Source organism: Capsicum annuum, chromosome 3 (assembly GCF_002878395.1).
Source record: "Capsicum annuum cultivar UCD-10X-F1 chromosome 3, UCD10Xv1.1, whole genome shotgun sequence".
Lineage (NCBI taxonomy): Eukaryota > Viridiplantae > Streptophyta > Magnoliopsida > Solanales > Solanaceae > Capsicum > Capsicum annuum.
The window spans coordinates 161,382,500-161,405,340 of NC_061113.1; positions in this window are offsets into that span (position 1 = coordinate 161,382,500).

The window sequence follows — 22,841 nt, forward strand, 5'->3', positions numbered from 1 at the left end:
AGAGCATGCATTTGACCTTTAATAGACTTGCTAATAAACATATTAACTTGGAAAAGTGGTGATTACGTATAGCATCTAGATACTCATTCTTATTCATCTAGTTATATCATGTAGTGATGATTAATAGTAAATTATGATGTTATGTGTTACCATACATCACTTATACTCTATCATTGTGTGTTGTATATGATTATTGAATTGTCCACATATGTATGTGTACAATAATGTTATGATGATGCTTGGTGAATCCGGATGATATATTTATGTTATGATAACGCTGGTGAATCCAGATTATATAATAATGTATAATGATACCCAATGAATTCAGAGGATATAATGATTTTATAATGATGCTCGATGAATTCAGATGATATAATGATGCTATAATGATGCCCGGTGAATCTAGAGGATAAAATGATGTTATGATGATTCCCGGTGAATTCAGAGGATATATTTATGTAACATGATGCCAGGTGAATTCAGCGGATATAATGATATTATGACGATGCCCGTTGAATTCGAAGGATATATTTATGTTATGATGATGCTCAATGAGTCCAGCAGATATAATGATGTTATAATGATGTCCGGTGAATTCGGAGGATATATTTATGTTATAATGATGCCCGATAAATTCGAGAAAGGTAATAATGATATGATAATGCTTGGTGAATCCAAAAAAGGTAAAGATATTATAATGATGTTATGTGTGGTGAGTATATATAAATTCATAGTTGTATACGAGGGTATCTCGTGTGTGGCTAAACCCGTTTTTGTGCATGGGACATGATGTCTTCCTTGGTGAATTGTTATCCATTCCTTGTCATTAATTACCAGATCAGAGGTGTGACCCTTTTTAATTCTAATTAGTAATTAGAAGTAGATTATGCCGAGTATTGGATTAAGGCTAATTGATATATGTAATATTTTGTATAACAATAGGTTTACGTAGTTAATCTACTTGATTTGGATAAATGGTTACATTATGGAATTTTTCCTAGTAAAGTAGTTTATAGATAACAAGTCTTCTCTAATAAATGACTAAGATTAACAGGCTAGAAGCCTACAGAACTAGCTGGTGGACCTTACTTAGCTAGAATATCCAAACTAGTCCTCAAGGTTTTGATATGCTCTATGATAATAGACTTAGCATTATATGATAAGTGGCTAGTTTTACATCTAGTATATAATGATGTGGTGGCATAGTTGATGACATATATAATTAGGAGGCTAACTTAAAGACGGCTTTGGGAAGGGTGAATAAATAATAGTGTTGGTAACTTGTAGCTTTTCTTTATTTAGGGATGAGCAAACTATTAGACTTGCAAACTAGTGGAAATGGAGGCTAGCTAGTACAGGCTATACATAAAGTTTATTACCGAGTTAAGATTAAATAATGACATGACTATGTTATGGTGATATCGGCTTCATTGTGTCAAATTGTGATATTAATGATGACTGTTGACTTTGGTAAGAGGTCATGGTAGGAATGTACCACCCGCGGCTTGGGTTAGTTGCTTGTGTAGTTGTGCCTTGATATATTAAAGAATTTATCTTTTGGTATGCTCTCCGATGGTATGGGACGCTGTGATGAGTTGTTTGTTTGCTTTCCTTGAGTGTACTTCTCGGCGGTATGGGATGTTTAGTAAGTTATATTCCTTATACTCTAATTATAATAATAGTGTTGATAATTGTAATTACATGATTGTTGTTGTATATATGTGGCTTTACGTTTCAACTATAATTACTCATGTTTTATGAAAGTTATGGTATATGTGGAGATGGATTGTTGTACTATTGTTCTAGTTGATTAGTTATCTTATACTGTGATATCGTAAAAGATTCATGTTCAATTTTGTAACTTGACTGAAGATATTGTCATACTCTATATCGTGCTTATATTATAATTTAGCTCAGCCTATCGATGATGCCTACTAAGTACCCTTAGTTTTGTACTCATACTACACTTTTGTACCTTTTTTGTGCAGACTCGAGTTTTAGTTGCAACTGTTGAGTCGAGGTCGTGCAGTGTTGATCATCAGGAGAAAGGGTAAGCTCTTAGAGTTGAAGTTGCCCTTTACTCCTTCTATCTTTATTTTGTCTTGTATATTCAAGATGAATGTATGAGACAATTTAATAATATTAGATGTTGAATTGTAATTTATATCATCAAATATAGAGATGCTTTTATACTAATACTATTAGTTCATGGGATTGGTATTTGAATATTTGTTGTTACTTTGTGGAATGCCTTTGTTATATTGCATTCCCATATATGGTCAACATTGGACATTCCTACAAAGGTGAACTATTGCATTAGCTCTAGGTTACGATTTTGGCTTATCTATTAGTGGGTTATGGTAGGTGCCATCACGACTCATAAATTGGGTCCTGAAAAATTAGTATCAGAGCCTAGGTTTCACCGATATTATTGGCACAACATCAAGTATCTAATAGAGTCCTATAGATTAAAACATTAACATTTATTTCCTATCTTCGCGGGGCTATAGGACATTCTTAGAAGTCCCTTACTTCTTTCACTCATATTATGGTATGAGTCTAAGATGGTTTGTTGGATATTCTCTTGACTTTACTCCTTTGCAGATGCCCAGGACTCATGCTACAGTTATACATGAGGATGGTCCTGAGACCCAGATTCATAGTGTGTCCTCAGTTAAGGATTAGGGTGGACCTCCCTCGAACCCTATTCCTGCACCTGAGCTAGAGACTCCTCCACCTCAGCTAATGGTGGGACATGGACCAGCCCAGGCTCTACCAGGATCTATCTCTTCTTTTTTACTTAGAGATGCTTTAGTTTAGTTGTTAGGTTTTGTTGATTGTTAGCAGACTACTGCGGCAGAAGTGTAGCTTCCATTGAGGTTCCTCCTATTCCAAAAGTTTTTCAGCTAAAAGTCGCTCAGCCAGTTATGACCCAGCCTACTATGTCTGCTGAAGAGTAGGAGACGCTGGGCAAATTCTTAAGGTTAGCTCAACCTAGGTTTTTTGGTTCTCCTGGAGAGGATGCATTTGAGTTTCTGACTGCTTTTAAGGATAGGCTTTATGGGTTATGAGTTTTTGAGACCCATGGTGTGGATTACACTATATTTCAGTTGGACTTGTTTACTCAACACTAGTGGAAAGGTTTTACAATTTCTAGGCCAGTTTGATCTTTCCCTCTCTCTTGGGCTCAATTCTAAGATGTTCTTGGAAAAGTAAATATCGCACAACCATAAAGATTTCTTAAGAGATTAGTTCTCTAGATTGGAGAAGGGTTCTATGACAGTCTGTGAGTATGAGGCTCATTTCCATGAGTTAGCTAGTAATGCGACTTCTATCTCAGATATAGAGTATAAGAGAGTTTGCTGCTTTGTGCGAGGATTGAGACTTCCTATTTGGATGGCTACTCAAAGTTTGGTAGCTGCATAAAAGAATTTTGCTGACATTTATTATCATGCTTGAGTGATGGAGGATATGCAGCGTAAGGGCCATGATAAGAGGCCTAAGTTTTAGGGCAGATTTGGTGGGAGCCATAGTAGTTCCTGATTTAGGGGTGGTATTTCTTATGCTGGACATTTTCCATGTCCATCTTTTCAGCCTTAGAGTCAGACTAGTCAACCAGTTTAGACAACTCTTTAGACTACTGATTGTGGTTAGTTTATTACTAATCTACCTAGCAAGGGCGGTGATAAGTCTTTGAGAGGTTCATCCATGGTCCATTTTAGGTGTGGCAACAATGCCAAATTAGTAGGATCAACTGGATCTTTGAGTTTTAGTTCTGCTCATGATTCTGGTTTTACTTATTGACTTCTCGGTCATTTCTCTCGATAGTTCCCTAGTCGTTAGGACATAGGTTTTTAAGCTCAGGTAAATACTCCTATTAGGGAAGTTCATCCTTGAGTTAGAGGTGGTTTGCAAGGTCATAGGGGTAGTTACCAGGGTGCTCGAGGTGGTAATCAGGAAGACAGGATAGGAGGTCGGTCAGGTGCCCAGCCAGGAAACGAGTGTGGTCAGTTCTATGTAGTACTTGTAAGACCCAAGTCTAAGACTTCGAATGTTATAGTTACATGTGTAATTTTGGTATCCCACAAGTTGGCTTTTGCTTTTTTTAATCTTGGATCCCTTATTCTAATATATTTACTTATTATGCACCACGGTTAGACTTGAGTAGTAATTTGTTATCTGTGTGTTTGTGCGTATATACTCCCGTAAGTGATTCTTTAGTAGTGGATCGAGTATTTAGATCATGTGTTAAGACAGTTAGTGATCTTGATACTTGTTCTGATCTTATTATTCATGATATGTTTGATTTTCAAATGATTCTGGGCATGGACTGGTTATCCCACTATCATCCAGTCATGGATTGTTTTGCCAAGACTGTTACCTTAGCCATGCTCGGCGACCAAAAGTCATGTGGCAGGGAGGAATTAGCCACAAGCCGATGGGGATTATTTTTTATGTTTGTGCCAGATGACTTATATCGAGGGGTTATGAGTCGTATCTCGCCTATGTATGTTATACCAGTGTAGAGAGTCCAACACTTAACTCTGTTCCTATTGAGTGTGACTTTTTTATTATGTTTCCGGTCAATTTTTCTGGTATTCCCCCTAATTGTGAGATTGAGTTTGCTATTGACCGTGATTTTAGCCCCGACCTATTTCTATGGCACCTTACTATATGGATCCTGCTGAGCTCAAAGGGCTAACTCTCAGCTCCTGGATCTTCTTGGTAAGGGTTTCATTAGACCAAGTATGTCCCCATGGAGAGCCCCTATTTTTTTTTAAAGAAGAAAGATGGTTTGATGCGAAAATAAATTTATTATAGGCAGACTAACAAGGTAACAGTGAAGAACCGTTATCCTATTCCTCGTATTGATGATTTAGTCGACCAACTTTAGGGTGAAGCTATATTTTTGAAGATAGATTTGAGTTTCGGTTGTCATCAGTTGAGGATTCGGGCTAAGGATATATAACACCCCAATTTTCTGAATTAGAATGCTACACGGTGCTCATGACTCTGAGGGACCACAAGCTAACCCATGACTGATATCTGTACCTGTACACTGCATATATAATGTAATAATGCAGATAACATAAACATGTAGGCCATAAGGTTCAACTAAATAACGAATTTGTAAAAACATAATATCCATATGGGTGAAAGATACCCAAAATAGCTGAAGACTGAATCAACTATGAACATAAGTCTGAATACAGAATCTGAAAGACTCTAAGTACTATCTGAATAAGGAGTTGAAGGAATATGTCTCCAACAAACTCCGTCTAGCGAAACTGAGTTGAAATAATAAATAAAATAAAATAATATCTCCCTCGAATGGATGAACACTCACTACAACTCTGTGGCTGGATGCTACTGCTGATTTAGAGCTCGTGTCTCTGAACCTATGGTGTAACATGAAAGAATGAACCATAGCGCAAATGCGTCAGTACAATTAGACTACTGAGTATACGAGTGAGGCAGGCTAATGCAAAAGGGTTTACATGCATGAATAATGCTAACTGACTAACTGATATGAACATGAGAGTGTAAACATACATACGTAGTAAATAAGATGGTGGGTACGTGATAGCTAGATCTGTATGCGAATACATGGTTTACTGATAACTGACAAGGCCAAAACTGTAGTTCTGATAACATGGGCGACTGTATCTGACAGTCCTAAATCTGATGGAACTATCTGAGTTCCACACTATAACTGAATTTGACTGTATCTGACAGTCCTAGTCTACTGATATCTAAAAACCTATCTGAGTTCTTTTACTAAGACTGAGTCTAAAACTGTGGGAGGTAGTTGTTTAACCGATATACCCCATATGTGCCATTATGGCTAAGATGGGGTCCAATCTCTACCCTGACTGGAAGGGTGTCAATACTGTGCCACTAGTAAGGACAACATGTGAGCAACCCTCATATAACAGGTAATTCTAGTGACAATGGTGGGAACCCTCATATAATAGGTTAAGCCACCTCATCTACCCTCATATAACAGGCTGCGATGACAAAACCTATGCTAGCTACATAGTTCTGGAGCACAAGGATGACTGCTACGAATCACACCCTCATATACAGGTGAGTTCCCATCCTTGGGTTCACTCGCTGCTTACTCCTACTCCCATCTGAAGAGACTGAACATGATTTAACTGACTGTAGGTAAGTGGAACTTACTGAACTCCATTGAGTGAGAGAATACTACTGATATCTAATAACTGACTGAGACCATGAGGTTTCCTGGGTCACATGACTGACTGAATTATACTGAATCATGGCTTGATTTTGTATATCGTGAAACATAACATGGATCTAGGCACACAGCTATAGTTTTCGGGTACAAATACCCCCAGGACTCGATAGAAGGAAACTGACACACATGAGATGACTTGATCACAAAATTTGAGTCCACAATTCATAATATCATAAGTAGGGGATATCATATTTCATATAGTTATTCAACATCTTAAACATTGTAGGGAATGCACGGATATATTTCGTGTACATACTGTATATCTCCATTATCTTATATGCTTCAAACCACCACAATAGAAACTCATGAAAAACATGGGATTCATATTTAAGTATATAGCTAACATGGACTTGTCAGTTAGACATCATAGAACCATACAAACATGAATTTCTAGCATCCTAATCATTTTATCAAACACCCTGCATGCATTCTTTAGGGCATAGATGAGTTTCATAGTTGCACCATATTAAACCACCTAAAGTTCATGGTTTTAAATTAACAAACATATATATTCCATGAAAACACCTTTAGACATCACATTGAAACTTAAAAAATAATCACCATCATGTACATACTCATATCACCACAAAAAGTTTACAAAATAATATTTAAAACATGGTTCTTGAGCTCTATGAATGGATTGGATCCATTGATGAACATTATGCATACCTTAGTTATTGAATCTTGAAAGAGATCTCACATTTCTGAAGGTTCTTGAAGAATTCCTTAGGCTTGTTCTTGAGGAGATGATCTTGAGAGAAAACCCTAATCTTGTGGTTGAGAGTGTAAGAGAGGGTTTTTAAGATGCTTAACTGAAGAAAAAATGGAAAAAATTATGCCTCTTTAGGGTTATAAGTCATGAAAGGTGAATAAAAAGACCAAAATACCCTTATAAAATAAATTTCCAATAGCTGAAAATCATAGCCGACGACATTTGTGATAAGGCATCAAAAAAATATGACAAGCCGTCCAAAATGTCGTCACACAGGAGCTGGGATTGATGGTTTCTGCCTTAGACTGATGACATTTATGACAAGGCATCAGAAATATGACAAGCCGTCAAAACTGTAGTCACATAGAAGCTGGATTCTACCTAAGGATGACAAGCTTCGTGATAGAGCGTCACAAGTGTGGTCAGCTACCACGAGTGTCATCACTTAGGAGCTGATTTCTGCCTAAGGTTGATGATCTTCGTGCTATGGCATCACAAATATGGTAAGCTACAACGAATGTCATCACTTAGGAGCTAGTTTCTGCCTAAGGATAATGACCTTTGTGATAGGGCGTCACAAATGTGGTAAGCTACCACGAATGTGTCACACTATTTCTAGCCTGACATGCTCGAGTAAAATAGGAATAACTCTTTGCTCTGATATCAAATTTAGGAGAAATTGGTATCTCTATAAGATAATTCAATTATCTATCTTTTGATAGGTCATGAGATCAAAATTCTAACTATAATGATAATTATTCTCATTTGAAGTTGACTATACTAAAATCTTTCTCAAGAATTCAATTGGTAAGAAATGTGTTGATTCGTCTGATAGCTGGGAGTTATTTGAAGCCTTAATATACATCTAACCTACTCATAAAACTATAAAATAACCATGATGTACTCTATATGAGCTTGGTACATGGCTCTAATAGTGGTTTGGATTTTTTGGGGTATTACAATATCTCCCCCTTGGAAACATTTATCCATGAATGATGATTGCTTGTGTTGGGAGAAACCATAAAACGATGCATACACTGATCATGCTCAACTATCATATGTAGCACAGAATTGAATTCTAAACTAAATATAGCCCAAATGAACATGCACATCTGATGCATTACTGATAAGCTAAACTCATGAATGCATGATAAGCTATGCACTAATACTTGATACCAATTTTATACTAGAATTTTGAATATGTAACTGAATAAGCTTAAGGAAAATAGTTACCTCAAGCTAATTCTGAAATAGCATAGAAAATATGAGGGTAATTGGTTCGTATGTCTACTTCTACTTCCCAAGTAGCTCCCTCTATGGACTGATTCCGCCAAAGAACTTTGACTAAAGGGACTTCTTTGTTCCTCAGCCTACGAGTCTGATAGTTGAGAATTTTTAATAGAATCTCTTTATAAGAGAGGCTATTCTGAATGTCAATGCTCTGAATAGGGACTACAACTGTTGGGTAACCTATGCACTTCCTGTGCAAAGAGACATGCAAGACTGGATGAACTAAGGCTAGATCTGAAGGCAATTCGAGCTCATAGGCTACCTTGCCGAAGCGAGTGAGAATCCTGAAGGGACCAACATATCGGGGACTGAGCTTTCCCTTCATGTCGAATCTCTTCACTCCCTTCATAGGAGAGATCTTGAGATAGACATAGTCATCGACCTCGAATTCGAGATCCTTTCTATGAACATTTGCATAAGACTTCTATCGGCTCTGAGTAGCCTGGAGTCTTTCTCTAAGGCATCAAATACTGAGTCAGGCCCATTACTGCGGTCTCACTAACTTTGAACCAACCGATTGGAGACCTCAATCTCCTACCATAGAGAGCTTCGAATGGAGCCATCTAAAAAGTGAAGTAATAGCTGTTGTTGTATCCAAACTTAATCAAAGGCAAATAGTCATCCTATCTTCCTTTGAAATCAATTGCACATGCCCTTAGCATATCTTCTAGAGTCTGAATGGTCCTTTCTGCTTGACCATCTATCTGAGGATAAAACGCTGTACTGAGATGAACATAGGTACCAAGACCCTTTTGGAATTCTTTCCTGATGTGAGAGATGAACTGGGTACCTCTGTCTGAGATGATATATATTAGAACACCATGTAATCTGACCAACTCCCTTGTATAGAGTTTGGCATAATCCTCAGCTGAGTAAGAGGTATGAACTGGAAGGAAATGTGCTCACTTGGTCACTCTGTCTACAATAACCCAAACTGAATCATGCTAATGATGGTTCTAGCCAAACCTGTCACGAAGTCCATGTCACTTCTTCCCACTTCCAAGTAGGAATAGTGAACTCCTGCATAGAACCACTAGGTTTCTAATGCTCTACCTCAACCTGTTGACATATAGAGAACTTAGCCACAAACTCTGCAACATCCCTCTTCATCCCACTCCACCAATAGATCTTCCACAAGTCGCGGTATATCTTAGTCACCGCTGGATGAATACAATATCGCGCACCATGCACATCTGTAAGAATTCACTACCCCAAGTCATCTACATCAGGAACACACAGACGACCCTGACAATGAAGAACAACACCTCCCCCTTGGGAGAAAACCTCTACTTTCTTACTCTAAACTGACTCTTTTACCTTGACAAGACTAGGATTCTGTCTTGCTTCTCTTTTACCTCAGAAACTAGAGATGACTCTAAACTACTCTGAACGCATACACCACCCTCTAAAGAGTTGACTAAGTGAACGCCTAGTCTAGCAAGCTGATGAATCTCCTAAGCTAATTTCTTCTTACTATCCTCAACATGGGAAATACTACCCATGCACAGTCTACTGAGTGCTTCGGCCACTACATTGGCCTTGCCAGGATGATAAAGGACAGTCATGTCATAATCCTTTAAGAGCTCTAACCACCTTCTCTAATGAAGATTGATATCTTTCAGGGAAAAGACCTACTGAAGGCTCTTATAATCTGTGAAGACGTCTACATGAACATCGTATAGATAATGCCTCCAAATATTTAAGGAAAAGACAACTGCTGCTAACTCAAGGTCATGAGTAGGATAATTATTATTATGGGGATTTAACTATCTTGAGGCGTAGGCTATGACTCTACCATGATGCATGAGGACACAGCCTAAACCTACTCTGCATGCATCACAATATACTACAAATCCATTGGAACCGTCAGGAAGTGCTAAAACTGGAGCTTAGGTGAGTCGAGTCTTCAACTCCTAAAAACTCTTCTCACAAGGTTCTAACCACTGAAGCTTTACCTTTTTTTGAGTCAATATGTACATAGGAGATGCAATAGAAGAAAATCCCTCTATAAACCATCAGTAATAGCCAGCCAAACCCAAGAAACTCCTAATATCTAATGGAGATACAAGGTGAGGCCAGTTTTTTACCACTTTGATTTTATTAGGATCTACTCTAATGCCATCACCGGAAATAATATGGCTAAGCAATGCTACTGATCTTAGCAAAAATTCGCACTTACTGAACTTGGCGAACAACTGGTGATCCCTGAGAGTCTGAAGAACAATTATGAGATGGTCTAAATGATCATGCTCTGTGCGAGAATAGACTAGAATATCATCTATGAAGACTATGACGAATATGTCTAAATACTGTTTGAACACCCGATTCATCAAGTCCATAACAGTTGTAGGGTCATTGGTAAGACTAAAGGACACGACAAGAAATTCAAAGTGACCATACCAAATATGAAAAGCTATCTTCGAAATGTCATATTCTCTAACTCTGAGCTGATGATAGCCTGATCTGAGGTTTATCTTGGAGAAATAACTGGCACCCTGAAGTTCGTCAAACAAGTTGTCTATCCTAGGAAGCGGACACCTGTTCTTGACCGTGACTTTGTTGAGCTAATGGTAATCAATACACATTCTGAGAGAACTGTCTTTCTTGCACATGAATAAAATTAGCGCACCCCATGGGGATACACTGGGCCTGATGAATCCCTTATCTAAGAGATCCTTCAACTGATCTTTCAGTTCCTTGAGTTTTGCTGGTGTCATTTTGTATGGCAGAATAGAAAGAGGTTGATTATCTAGGAGAAGGTTTATGTCGAAGTCTATTTCTCTTTTGGGAGGAAAGCCTGGAAGATCTTCGGGAAAGATATTTGAATATTCATTAACCACTGGGACTGATTTGATACTGGGAGATTCAGAACTGGAATCCTTAACATGCATGAGATGATACACACAGCCCTTAGAAATCATTTTCTTTGCCCAAAGGTAGGAAACAAGCTGACCCCTGAAAGACGAAGTGCTACCCTTCCACCCTAGGATCGGCTCATTCGGGAGCTGAAATTGAACTATCCTATTTTTGTAGTCGACTGTGGTATAGCAGGAATAAAGCCAATCCATGCCGAGAATGACATCAAAATCAGTCATCTCTAACTTGTCTAAATCTGCTGATGTGGATTAGACTAAGAGACTGACTTGAAATTATGCTTACTAACACAACATGAATATTGAAGAAAAGGAACTGTTCCTAAGACATCTCATAGCCTCCTATACATAAATGTGTCACGCAAAACACCCATGTACAAGACTCTACTAGATGTGGCTTTCAGACTTCCTAGGACTCTATTGAACCTTAGGCTCTCATACCAAGTTTGTAACCCCCCAATTTTGTGAATTCAAATGCTACATGGTGCTAATTACCTCGAGAGACCACAAGCTAACCCATGACTAATATTTGTACCTGTACACTACATATATAATGTAATAATACGGAAAATATGAACATGTAGGCCATAAGGTTTAACTGAATAAAGAATTTATAAAAACATAATATCCATATGGGTGAAAGATACCCAAAATAGCTGAAAACTGAATTAAATCTGAACATAAGTCCAAATACTAAATCTGAAAGCCTCTAAGTACTGCCTGAATAAGGAGTTGAAGGAACATGTCTCTAACTAGCTCTGCCTAGAAAAACTGAGCGGAAATAATAAATGAAATAAAATAATATCGCCCTCGAATGGATGAGGACTCACTACAACTCTGTGGATGGATGCTACTGCTAATCTGGAGCTTGTGTCTTTGAATCTATAGTGTAACATGAAAGAAAGCACCACAGCGCAAATGCTTCAGTACAGCTGGAGTACTGAGTATAAGAGTGAGGCAGGCTAATGCATAAGGGTTTACATGTATGAACAATGCTAACTGATTGACTGATATGTACGTGAGAGTGTAAACATACATACATAGTAACTAAGATTGTAGGTACATGATAGCTAGATTTGTACGTAAATACATGGTTTACTGATAACTGACATAGCTGAAACTATAGTTCTTATAACATGGGCGACTATATCTGACAGTCCTAAATCTTATGGAACTATCTAAGTTCCACACTTTAACTAAATTTGACTATATCTGAAAGCCCTGGTACACTGATATCTAAAGACCAATTTGTGTTCTTTTACTAAGACTGAGTCTGAAACTGTGGGAGGTAGTTGTTTAACCGACATGCCCCATATGTGCCATTATGGCTAAGATGGGGTCCAATATCTGCGCTGAATGGAAGGCTGTCAATACTGTGCCACTGGTAAGGACAACATATGAGCAACCCTTATATAACAGGTAACTCTAGTAAGAATGGTAGGAATCCTCATATAATAGGTTAAGCCACATCATCTACCCTCATATAATAGGCTGTAATGTCTCAACCTATGCTGGCTACATAGTTCTGGAATGCAAGGATGACTGCTAAGAATCACAACCTCATATATAGGTAAGTACCCATCCTTGGGTTCACTTAGTGCTAACTCTTACTCTCATCTGAAGAGACTGAACATAATTTAACTGACTGTATGTAAGGGGAACTTACTGAATTTCGTTGTCAGATAGAATACTACTGATATCTGATAACTGATTGAAACCATGAGGTTTCTAGAGTTGAATGACTAACTAAATTTTATTGAATCATGGCTTGATTTTGTATATCGTGAAACATGACATGACTCTAGGCACACAAATACAGTTTTTGGGACGAATACCCCCAAGACTCGATAGAAGGAAACTAACACAAATAACATGACTTGATCACAAGATTTGAGTCCACAATTCATAATATCATATGTAGGGGATAACATATTTCATATAGTTATTCAACATGTTAAACATTGTAGGGAATACATGGGTATATTTCATGTATATATTGTATATCTCCATTATCTTACATGTTTCATACCACCACAATATCAACACATGAAAAGCGTGGAATTCATATTGATGTATATAGCTAACATGGACTTGTCATTCAGACATTATATAACCATACAAACATGAATTTCTAGCATCCTAAGCATTTTATCAAACACCTTGCATGCATTCTTAAAGGCATAGGTGAGTTTCATACTTGCACCATATTAAACCACCTAAAGTTCATTGTTTTAAGTTAACAAATATATATATTCCATGAAAACACCTTTAGACATCACATTGAAACTTAAACAACAATCTTCAACATGTATATACTCAAACCACCACAAAAAGTTTACAAAATAATATTTAAAACACGGTTCTTGAGCTCTATGAACGGATTGGATCCATAGATGAAAACTACACATACCTTAGTGATTGAATTTTGAAAGAGATCTAATGTTTTTGATGGTTCTTGAAGAATTCCTTAGGCTTGATCTTGAGGTGATGATCTTGAAAGAAAACCCTAATCTTGTGGTTGAGAGTGTAAGAGAGGGTTTTTAAGATGCTTAACTAAAGAAAAAATGGGAAAAATTACGCTTCTTAGGGTTATAAGTCGCGGCATGAGAGGGAAAAGACTAAAATACCCTTATGAAATAAATTCCCAGTTGCTGAAAATAATAGTTGATGACATTTGTGACAAGGCATAAAAAAAGTGACAAGCCATAAAAAATATAGTCACACAAGAGCTGGGATTAATGGTTTCTGCCTAAGACTGACGACATTTATGACAAGGCATAAAAAATATGACAGGCCATCAAAAATTTCATCAAACAGAGCTAGATTCTACCTAAGGCTAATGACCTTCGTGATAGGGCATCACAAGTTTGGTAAGCTACCACGAATGTCGTCACTTAGGAGCTGGTTTCTGCCTAAGGCTGACGACCTTCATGATAGGGCGTCACAAATGTGGTAAGCTACCACGAATGTTGTCACTTAGGAGTTGGTTTCTACCTAAGGCTGACGACCTTCGTGATAGGGCATCAAAAATATGGTAAGCTACCACAAATGTCGTCACACTATTTACAGCCTGATATGTTGGAATAAAATAGGAATAACTCTTTGCTCTGATATTGTATTTAGGAAAAATTGATATCGTTGGAAATATAATTCAATTATATATCTGTTGATAGGTCATGAGATCAAAAATTCTAAGTTACATAAGATATATTCTTATTTGAAGTTGACTATACAAATATTCTTTCGAAGATTTCTTTCGATAAGGAATGTTTTAATTCGTTTGACAGCTGGGATTTATTTAAAGCCCTAATATACTCTAACCTACTCATAAAACTATAAAATAACCATGATTTACTATGCATGATATTGGTACATGGCTCTAATAGTGTTTTGAATTTTGTAGGGTACTACAGGATATCTCAAAGACGGCCTTTAAGACCTGTTATGATCACTATGAGTTTTTACTGATGTCTTTTGGACTAACTAATGCCCCAGCCTCATTTATGGATTTGATGAACCTTGTGTTCAGACCCTATCTTGTCTCCTTCATTATATTGTTCATTAATGATATTCTTGTGTATTTGAGGAGTAATGAGGAGCATGCGCAACACTTGAGGATTATAGTCTAGTTATTATGAGTGTATGTGCTTTTCGCCAAGTTCTCTAAGTGATGTTTTATCTTGATTTAATATCATTTCTTGTACACGTGGTGTCCAAGGTGGGTATTATGGAAAGCCCAACTAAGATTTCAGCAATTCGTGATTAGGCTAGTCCTACGTTTCTAACTGAGGTTCATAGTTTTATTAGTTTAGTTGGTTATTATAGGTTCTTTATTGAGAGATTTTCTCCCATATCAGTCCCTATGACTAGATTGACTTAGAAGGAGATTCCTTTTTGATGGTCCGAGGAGTGTGAGTTGAGCATTGGAAAGCTCAAGATTTTTCTCACTTTAGCCGTGGTGTTAGCCCTTCTAGTTTAGGGGAAGGGATTACCAATATTTTTGATGCATCTGGTGTTTGTCTTAGATGTGTTTCTATGTAGCAGAGTCTTGTCATTTCCTCTGCTTCTAGGCAACTTAAGGTGGATTAGCTCAAATACCCCACTCATGATATAGATTTGGCAGCGATTGTTATCACGATCAAGATTTGGAGGCATTACTTGTATGGTGTGCAATGTGATATTTTTGTTTATCATCATAGCCTTCAACATCTTATGACCTAGCAAGAGGTTCATACTCACCAGAATAGATAGATGAAGTTTCTAAAGAACCATAATATTTCTATCTTATATTATTTAGGTAAGCCGAATATGGTGACTGATGCCTTGAGTTGCAAGGTATTTAGTATGGGTAGTTTGGCATGTAAATTAGTTTCTTAAAGTCCCTTGGCGTAGGACATACAATCTTTAGCCAATTTGATGGCTCGGCGTGATAATTTTGATCCCATGAGGATTTTTCCTTATTTGTAGGCGAGGTCTACCCTGTTGGAGAAATGAGGATAGTAAGTTGTTCCTTTTATATGATCGGGTAGTGAGTAGTGAGTTTGGAAGACATACCATAGATTCTAAGGGTATCTTTAGATTTTAAGGTCGTATTTGTGTTTCCCGACTTGATTGATTTTGCCAATTTTGCATGAGGATCATAGCTCTAGATATTCTATTCATCCCGGTATGACCAAGATGTATATAGATTTTAGGAAACTTTATTTGCAAGATGGTATAAAGACAGATTGGTAGACTATATAGCTCAATCCCTATGTTGTCAGCAAGTTAAGGTCGAGCATCAGTATCCAAGTGATTTTACTTAGAGACAACCAATTCCTAAGTGGAAATTTAAAAGGGTTACCATGGACTTCATTTGTGGTTTGCCTTGTGCTTTTTGAGGTCACAGTGGTATTTGGGTTATTGTGGATCATTTGACCAAGTCAACATATTTTTTTCCTATTTACATGACCTTCCGTGTTGAGATATTAGCCTAGATTTATGTTTGAAGGATAGTTTGTATGCATAGGGTCCCTGAGTCTATTATGTCAAATCATGGTTCTATATCTACTCCGTGGTCTTAGAGAGCATTTAAGGAGGTGTTGGGTACTCGAGTAGATTTGAGTATATACTTTCATGTGCAGACGGATGGTCAGTGTAAGAGAACTATTCAAGGGTGTGAGGATATGCTCTAAGCCTGTGTTATGGACTTTGGACTATAGTGATATCAACACTTAGCACTGAAAGAGTTTGCCTACAACAATAGTTACCAATAGAGTATTGAGATTCTGCTTTATGAGGCATTGTATGTTAGGAGTTTTTGTTCTCCTATTGGATGGTCTAAGCCTTCTGAGGTTAGACCCTGCGGCATAGATTTTCTTCAGGACTCATTAGATAGAGTCAAGGTGATTCAGGATAGGCTGGGAGTAGCCTAGAGTAGGCAAAAGGCCTAGGCGAATCATAGGCTTTGTGCCTTGAGATTCAAAGTTGGTGATTCGGACCTCCTTCATATTTCACCTATGAGAGGTGTGATGAGATTTGGGAGGAAGGGTAAGATTAGCCCTCACTATATTGGTCCTTTTGAGATCCTCTATGTAGTGGGAGAGATATCTAATGAATTAGCTATACCTCTAGACTTTTGCACTATTTATCTATTTTTTCATGTCTCTATGTTGGCAAAGTATATTCCTAATCTTTCTCACATGCTTACATGGGATTCGGTCCAGTTAGACAGCAGTTGTCCTTTGTGGAGGAGCCCGTGCTTATTTTTGCTAGTGATGTGAGGCAACTACGTTCTAGAGAAATTCTAGTAGTCAAGGTTCAGTGGAGGCATTGACCAATAGAGGAAGCTAATTGGGAGGTCGAGAGTGAGATACAGGCCCAGTATCTTTATTTTTTTGAGACTTGAGGTATCTTTTTTGTTTTTAACTTTTGGTGATGAAATTCCCTTAGTAGTGGATATTGTAATGATCCTTTAAGTCATTTTCTGCATTCTTACTTATTTTCTCTAATAGAGTTTCTCCGTAGCTGCCCCCAAGTAATTAGTGACTTCCTGGAACTGATAGATTGGTTACCTGGCAGTTCATTTGGTTTTTAGAACAACTTTCCCAATTTGAAGTATTTGTTGGTTCTTATTGACCACCAAGTGAAAACTTCAGTAAAATGACCTTAAATGTGTAATCCGACATCTCCAACGCATCGGAAACATCAAAATCTATATGGTTACATATCTTATTTGCTTGAAACAAACTACGGATGTATCTCGATGCATTGGAAAAAGCTTAGAATAAGATTCTAAGCTTCTGTTGATGCCTGGCTTATAGAAAGATATCATGACCACGGTGGGTGAGGTGCGAATGCAGTGCCGCAATTGCTGCCAAGAAGGGTTCGCGACTGCGCTACCCGAGCCTTGGGAAATGCCTATTTAAAGGGTGTCTTGCTTAAAATTTTGCTATTTGTGCCTCCCTCTTGAGCTCTAAAACCCCAATAGATTGCAAACTCTTCAAAGTGAGTCTTTTCGGTTGATTAAGAGCTTGAATAACTTGTGTTATCCATTTTTGCTACAAATTTACGGTAACACTCCTTCTAGTTTAGTATTAATTTCTAGATTTCTAGACCCAAAACCCCTAATTCTTTTAGGCTCAATTGTAGCCACAAATTTCATAAGGGTTATAGCTCCCTAATAATAGTTGACCAATGGGTTGGTCTCAGAATCTCATTTTCCAAAAATGGGACCTGCTTGTGGGGTTTTATGTCATTTTGGATCCATGGCATAATGGTGCCATAATGGGTATTGTTAATCCTATAATGTTGCTTAGATTATGTTATTGATAGCTTGGCTCATGGAAGAAGCTTCAAGAAAAGGAAAGGCAAAGCTCGTTTCTTTGTGAGTTACTTGGACTCAAGGTAGGTTAGACTTAATAGTAGTTAGATTGGGCTAAATTGTAGTGTATTTATGATATCTTGTGAAATTTGGTGGGGTTTTAGATCATAAATGGTTGAATGATTATACTTGGGATTAGTCGATCCTCGTACGTTATTAAACATGTTAAATATGATGCTTGGCTATAGCCTAGAACCTTGGATTGTTCTACTTGTAGTCTCATAAATTGTATGAGATTACTTTAGTTATTCTAATAGAGGAGAATAATGTTGTTAACTAACCTTATGAGTATGTTGACCTAGATATTACTAGTTATGAATTGGCTATAGTGTTTGGGTTGACTTAGAAAGGATACTTGAAGAAGATTTTTCCTCATAGACCTAGTAACGATGGATAAGCCCTTATGGTATGATTGATATAACCTAGCCTAATTTTGGGTAGAAGTTAATCTTGAAGAAGTGAACTTTGGTATGATTCGAATTTAGGAGTGGGACTTCACCCACCTTCTACTTGAACTATGTAAATCCTTAGTGACCTAGCTACTAGAGGAATGTCTATGTTACATTATTGAGGTTATAATGGTTAAACTCAGTTGTCGCTTATGCATTTGGTTAGTGGTTTGATAATGTGTATACTTGATTGATTATCTTTTCATTATGGTAGCCTTGGAAATTATTGTAAATTGAACCTATGGTTATGCTATCGCTAGGTTTATTTATGAGTTCACCAAATGAACCTCTAATTATGTTACCACTATTACTATGACCCAAGACTAATGATTAAGCTAATGTTTATATGAAGGATTTTCCTTCAGAGTTAGTATTGTGAAAAGTATGAGTAAAAGAGGCATCTAGAGAGCATGCACTTGACTTATAATTGACTTGCTTATAAACACGTTAATTTGTAAAAGTGGTGATTGCGTATATCATTTAGATACTCATGTTCATGTATCTACTTATATTATGTAGTGATGATTAATAGTAAAGTATGATGTTATGTGTTATCTTACATCACTTATACTCTATTATTCTTGGTTGTATAAGCTTATTGAATTTTCTACATATGTATGCATATAATGATGTTATGATGATGCCCAATGGTACCGGAGGATATTTTTAATTTATGATGATACTCGGTGAATCCGGAGGACATAATAATGTTATGGTGGTGCCCAGTGAATTCAGAGGATGTAATAATTTTATGATGATGCTCGGTGAATCCGAAGGATATATTGATGTTATGATGATGCCCAATAAATCCAGAGGATATAATAATGCTATGATGATTCCCGTTGAATACAGAGGATATAATGATGTTATGATGATGGTCGATGAATCCAGAGGATATATTTATGTTAGGATGTTGCCCGGTAAATCTGGAGGAAATAAAGATGCTATGATGATGCTCGGTGAATTCGAAGGATATATTTATGTTATGATGATACCCGGTGAATCCAGAGGATATATTGATGTTATAATAATTCCCAGTGAATTTAGAGGATATATTTATGTTATTATGATGCCCATTGAATTCAAAGGATATAATTATGTTATGATGATTCTCGATAAATCTGGAAGAGGTAATGATGATATGATGATGCCTGGTGAATCCAAAAAAGGTAAAGATGTTATGTATAGTGAGTATATATCAATGTATGATTGTATGTAAGGGTATGCCGCGTGTGATCCTTGTTACCATTAACTACTAGATTAGAGTTTTGATCTTTGTTAACTTTAATTAGTAACTAGAAGTAGATTATGCCAAGCATTGGGTTATGTCTAATTGATATGTGTAATCTTGGGTAGAACCAAGGGCTCACCTAGTAAATCTACTTGATTTATATGAATGGTTACATTATGGAATTTTCCCTAGTAAAGTGGCTTATATGATAACTAGTTGTCTTTAATAAATGACTATGAATTTTAGGCTAGAATCCTTGTGAACTTGTTGGTGGACCTTACTTAGCTAGAAAATGGAAACTAGTCCTTAAGGTTGTGATATGCTCTATGATAATAGTCATAGTATTATATGATGAGTGGTTAGGTTTACATCTAGTATATGATGTCGTGGTTGCTTAATTGATGACTTATATAATTTTGAGGCTAACTAGAAGACAATTTTGTGATTGCTGAATATATAATAGTGTTGGTAACTTGTAGCTTTTCATTATCTGGTGACTAGTAAACTATTAGACTTGCAAACTAATGTCTCATAGGAAAGAAGTCTAGATAGTATAGGTTAGACATGATGTTTATTAATGAGTTAAAGATTAAATAACTATATCACCATGTTATGGTAGTAACGGATTCATTGTGTCAAATTATGGTATTGATGATAATTGTAAACCTTGGTAAGAGACTATGGTAGAATGTACCACCCACAGCTTTGGTGAGTTGCTTTTGTAGTTGTGCATTGATAGGTTGATGAATTGATCTGTTGGTGTACTCTCCAGTGTTATGGGATGCTGTGAGACTAATTTGATGTGAAAGAACCAAAAGAATTTTTGAGTTGTGAATTGAATATAAAGTAAAAAATGCAGAAAAGTAAGATCTTGGACAGTTAATAAGGAGAAACCAAGGGTTAAAGCACTGCGAACAATCATACTAATTTAATGAACTTTGTTAGTTAGAACTACATCATTGAGCAGGAATGTGAGAACTAAGCAAAATGTATTAATATTTCATCCCTTAGTAAATGAAATAAGGCTTCTAGGTATATATCTATCCTAGATTCTAATTCAGATCCCGTAATTTTTAAAATAATAAGAACCTTACTCTATTTAACCTCACATTTTATCCTCTCAATCCCCCTTTAAAGATCAGAAAGATTACAATGGATGTTTTCTTAGGGTATATAATTCATAAAATAGTAATAACAAGGATAAATTAACAACCAACTATTATATGAAATAAAAATCAAATAAGTTCATAGCAATAGTAATCATATTCTTCACCTTAAGATCGGAAAGGGGGATTTTAGCCACTAATGGATATAAATGTAATCAAGATCAACAAAAACATGATATAATCCATAAATAATATAAATTAATAAAATAAAAATCCTATTCGAAGTGTTTTCAAGTCCCTCTCTAAGTTTCAAAGTTGTCAAACTTGCTAAACACCAAGTTCAAGTTTCCTATTTATAGAAAAATGATTTTGACCATGTAAGGAATAAGGTGTGAGGCGCAATGGTCAGTCCATGGGAGTAAGGGTCATTCTTACATGGTTAGTCCACTTGAATGGGGGTCGTTCCACAATGGTTAGTCCAGTGGAATGTGGGTCGCGCCGCCCCTTTATCACGAGGACACACTGGAAACTCCATCTTAATTCCTAAACTCATCTTGTGCATTTTTCCTTCCATACCAAGACTTATGTTGTTGTTTCCCCTTGATTTACAGCTTGTTTATCATCCATATATCATCAAAATCAACTCACCAATCATACTATAGCATCAAACACTATGTATTAGTGTTCAAAACAACAAAACGTTCAAGACAATAAACTAAAAACTTAGGCTAAGAAGTAGTTTTCCCCATTTTGATCTTTAACTTAGTTTTGACTCTTGTCTTGATTCAATTAAACAAGTTTTTTCATAGATAATTACACAATCATGCCATTAGGAACTCATTTCACTGACTCAAATCCATAGGGATCAACTAGACAAAAACGTAGCTCAAGCTCGTAACACTAGTTTTCTCATATGAACTCTAACTGACAAAATTAAGTACAAACTTGTTTATAAAACACCTTAAACATTGCAATCAAATACTTAAACACTTAGATGATCAGTTATATCCTTATTAACACACTAAACACACAAGAAGTCCTCAAAATAAGACTAAATAAGCCCGGATAACAAGACGGGTGCAAAAATCCACCTTAAATCAGCAATTAAGCCAGATCACTCAAGGATCTAAAAGAACAACAATAGGGAAAATATCATGCATCCTATTTTACATAAACAAGCCATCTTTATCATGTAAGATTATATCCAAATCACTCAAAGAACAAACATAATAATGACAACACATAAACCTATTTCACTCAAGGAACCAATATGGTCAAGAAAACACATAATACCTAGCCTGTTCAATGAACCATCATAGTCACATGTACCTTGTACATACATGCTAAGGTACTTATTGTTTCACATTAGCTATGACCTTTAGGGGATAAGCTCCTATTTATATACAAAAATATAAATTATCAAGAGTTTTCAAGCTTATATCATTCAATACCGTGGATATTTCAAAATACTAGTACATTAAATAATAATGGCAGATATCACAATGATCACAACATAATTATAACAAAAACAATAGTTGTGCAAAACAAATAAGATTTTATGTAAGTTCATTTCATGAGATTAATACTTAGGATATCAAATAGTCATTTACTTTTCTTGAAGATACATTGTACAAGAAATACTAAGGAATAGTTATCTTGCTCACATAAGACAATTAGGTATCAACTATGCTAAAAATTATCACCGACCTTAATCCAAGCCTAAAATGCTCTACTAAAATTGAGCTTTCCCTTTTCTTCAAATTTCTGTTTTGTTGAGGTCTATAAATTGAAATATAACACATAATCAATCAAATGACAAACAATATCAGGGATTACAACCTAATCTCAAACCTCAAGGCTAATTTAATGATTATTCCCTCCATTCTAGGGCTTTTCCACCATGGTTCAACTTAAAACTACTAAGTCCATGGTCACATTAGCAAATTATAGTTATGTAAAATGAGATAATCAATATTTAACTAAAACACAAAGATTTTACAATCAATTTACCCCATTGAACTAGAAAACTCAACTAGGTCAAGGTAAACCCTCCTCAAGA